The sequence below is a fragment of the Dipteris shenzhenensis genome, unplaced genomic scaffold (assembly GCF_047967505.1).
Source record: "Dipteris shenzhenensis isolate YYH24624 ecotype China unplaced genomic scaffold, Dip_SZ_1.0 scaf0030, whole genome shotgun sequence".
NCBI classification, from domain to species: domain Eukaryota; kingdom Viridiplantae; phylum Streptophyta; class Polypodiopsida; order Gleicheniales; family Dipteridaceae; genus Dipteris; species Dipteris shenzhenensis.
In genome coordinates, this window is record NW_028239337.1 from 59,867 (window position 1) to 63,971 (window position 4,105).

Genomic DNA, 4,105 nt, shown 5'->3' on the forward strand with positions numbered 1-4,105 from the left:
TTCGATGATAGACGGGAAAAAGTGATTTCTGGAAGTGAGTGCAAGCTTCATCAGTTATTAAGAAATGGGATTGGTTCCCGGAATTGAGGTAGGGAAAGTGACTCCATCCCCGGGATAGATTCTTAGTTGTTCCGAATCGATTTCCCGATTTCCAATTGGGTGATACAGATCCCATCAGAAGCAATCACTCCATTAGTAATTATTCATGGATGCTGCGAGCCTGTATACCTCCCATTCACACACGACTCTCATTCGGCGTGGAGTTAGTTACTCCACCCTCCCATTCGATTGAGGGGGAGGGACATAGATACCAGACGGATGCACCTCCTCCCCCTGTATTGCAAAAGAGATCTGTTCTTTCGGCATCCTGATTCATTTAATAATAAGTGGAACGAAGAGGAATTCCAATTACGCCTAGATCCCAGAGAAATGACAATTCTACTTAAATACCAAGAGAGGTATGGAGCTAATTTTGCGTTTTCACTTCGTTTTCGTTCCGGGAAATGTCCTGCCTGAAAGGAGGGAGAAATTGCATTGAGTGCAGGAGCAGAAGCATGGGGTTCCCTTCTAAGGTGGAATTTCTAAGGTTACGTGCTCGGCACTGAAGAGGATTTGAACCGGTAGCTCCGATAACGCTATCAGTGCGCCCTTGCTTCCGGGGGCATATCTTGGCACGGTAGCTATCAGTGCCAACCCTCAATACCACACTCTTCAGCACACTGCTGAATTGTAAGGTGGTGAAGCAAGGCAAACGAAGGCCAAGAAGAGAGGGAGCCTAAAGGCTGACCCACTTCAAACTTGATCTTCGGGGGAACACCTAGCTCCAACTAATCTAATATTGATTGAATATCCGAAACGCGAAGACTTCCCGTGAGAAAACTTATTCCTATAGTAGGATAAATCTATGAATCCCATATCAATCCTGGGTGCTTTGGGTATCCTCAAATTCTTCTCCGATAAGGTAGCCATTGCAGCCATGTCTAAAGCGATTAAGGTGGTACGTACGGTCCTCTCGGATTCCACTCATCTCAATCCTGCTGATAGACAGCGCCTGCTCCTCGATATCAGCACCAAGCTATGCGAGCATTTGGACAACAAGGCAATCAATAGAAGTAGTGCGCTACACAAGGTCGGGAAATTCGCTCACGACATATACCAGTATTTTGTGCCTGGTCCCTTACGAACCGCCCCGTTTGTTCCTACCTATATCATCACATATCCTTTTAAGTGGTTTATCGATAGGAATAAGATGGAGGCCGTTAGGGAGAGAACCCGTCAGTTAGCTATCAAAGGCTTGTGGAGCTTCTGCGTGCCTCTCTTCCCTGGATACCTGGCTGCCTGTTTACTGGTTGATGAGGTCGAGTACGTCAGGTTGGTCAATGGGCAAGACCCGCACGATCCCGGTATTCTACAGCGAACTCTCAAACGAATCGTTATAGGGCCCGGCTCTTTCCCCGAGAGGAAGTGTGCCGTTATTGCTATCATACGCTCCGGATTACTCCAGAGAGCCGATAACAGTGCGGCTGGGACGCATCATCATCTCGAAAGACTCAGACACGCTGTGGGTTCCACCCCACATCCGACCCTCTCACGAGGGAAGGACCCTAAACGATAAGGGCTCCGCCAATATATGGTTTTTCCCCCCGGAAGCACTGATAGCTAAATTGGAGCTGGGGTTCGAATCCCCGGAAGCAAGGGCGCACTGATAGCTATCGGGCCAAGACCCCGAAGCACTGATAGCTATGGGTTCGAATCCCCTTCATTCAGTGCCAAGCACGTAACCATTGGAATTATAGAGATGGAACGATATAGCATAGCTCTGGATTCCACCAGCCTCCAGGGAAGGGAACCCCAAGGAATTAGAGATGGATTTGCGTATTATAGAGATCCCTCTCGTATCCGTTCTCATTCGCCCTCTTCAAAGCATTCTTTTGGAGCGGGCGAGGATGATTTCGGGAACCCGCCTTCAGATCGGTTTCTGCCTTCAGATCGGTTTCTGCTAACTTCAGATCGGTTTCTGCCTTCAGATCGGTTTCTGGTTCCCTGCTTTTCCCTGCGTATTGCGGTAGCGATACCCGAGCATGAGAGATTGGCTGGTTGGATCTTCGATCAGGAAGCATATCTCTCAGTCCTCGTCATGGCTTGGCTCGGGTTTAATTTAGCGCAAAAAGCCAAGCCAACAAGCTAAAGGGAAAGGATTCAGATCCACTGAATCCAGAGCACATATCTATCCTGCTGAGCCCTTGAGATCACAAGACTGACTTAACCAACGCTTCACCTCTACCTATCTGGCGAGCCATAGCCACTCATACAGAGCGGGAGCGTTTTCATGCTCGCACTCCCCCGGCAATAAAGTTGAATCATTTTTCATGCTCGGCACACTATAAAGAAAGTTGAGATGGAGAAATGGCACACTATTGCTTTGCTTTAAAAGGCTATGGCTAAAAAGCCAAGCACGGGTTCCCGAAGCTAGGCCCTGGCCCTTCCATCTGTTGGGTGCCGCTTCTCGCAAGCCTGTTCTCGGGGGTTATCATCTTCTTCGAACAGCCATGCTTCCATCTCCTATCCTCTTGTTAGGTGCTGCCATTGCTTGCTGGGTGTTTCCATTGCTTGCCAGGCGTTTTCATCGCTTGCTAGGTGCCTTGGCTGTGAGCTGCTTGCTAGGTAGGGAAGGCCCGGGAACTAGACCACCCAATTCTATTTACTAATTATCCGGATAGCAGGCCACCTTGGCGAGTAGCAGCGTGTAGGATGACTTAAGTAGTCCCGGGAACCCACCCGTGTAAAGTAAAGGGCTCCAGCGTGGAAGCGAGGCAGACGTGGGCTTTAAGTATTCTTAATTGGATACCTGCAAGCGGTTAGCGTGCGAGCCCTAAACCAGGTGGTATCGTGTTGATACTTTTATTGACTCTTAGTGGGCAAACCCTTAACAAAATAGGAGTTTGAAAAGCAAGGTGACCCTGTAGGCAATTGGGAACGCTAATTAGAGTAGTTTTTCCGCGAGGGCACTAAAGCAGAGCACCACCTGCTCCTTCTACTTCCTGTAAATAGCCCGATCGGGAGTACCGGTCTACTTTAAGAACTATAAGAGGTTCAAGTCCTCTTCGGTGCAACATAGTTTGACTGACTCAGAAGAAATCAACGATTGGACACGCAGATTACCTTTAAGTAGTCTTATTGCCATTAAACATCTCCTAGGCCTTCTTCAGGGACTTCTGAACTGAAGGGCCTTCTGAACTGAAGGTACTTCTTCTCTTTCTCTTTTAAGGCGACTTTCGCAAGCTAGCCTTATGTGCCTACATCTTCTATTTTAAGGCTACTCTCGTAAGCAAGCATAGAAGCGGAAGGAGCAAGCCAGCAAGTTTCAGCAGATGCCGGGTTCCCCCTTGCTAGCTCTTCCCTGTTGGAGGAGGATGGGTCGGCTTCGCGGGAGAGGGCTTGGGCGGAGGCCTTCCATCCTCGCCCTTTCCATCCGTCGGTGGCCCCCTGCCCTTTCTATCCGTCGGTGGCCTTCCATCCTTGCCTTCTCTTCCCGGAATCTTCTGGCATTCGAGCAACCCTTCAAATACTCTCTTTCTGGCTCTAAGTTTGAATCTTTCGAAGGCAGAAGCAGAGTCCCGTGGTCCAAATCAGAGGAAGGCGGAAACTTCGTCCCCAGAGAAGAATCAGAAGGCAGAGGCCCATCGTCCGAATCAGGAAGCAGAGGCTGAGGCCCTAAAGAAGAATCAGAAGAAGGCACCGCGTGGGCAGGCTTCTAAGGCCAGCTAAAGAGCCTCCGACCTCTCGGACGGGAAAGGAAGGGTTATAGAACCTGTCGGGCACGGGCACTAAAGAAGGAAGGATTATAGGAGTGGATTGCCTGGCATGGGCACTAAAGTTAGTTTCGAACTTTTAGCTCACTAATGCAGGTAGTAAATTTGGGTTATAGAACGAATCTACCTGTTCTCTTTTCGTGGTCCAATACCGGTTTTTGGACTAGGCCTTTCCCGTCACCGTTACCAGGGGTTCTCAAGTTCCCCTGTCGTCAATTAGGGCTATATAAAATTACCTGCAGTCAGTCAATTCGGGTTATAGAAATATCCCTGTTTAGTTTAGTTTAAGGGTT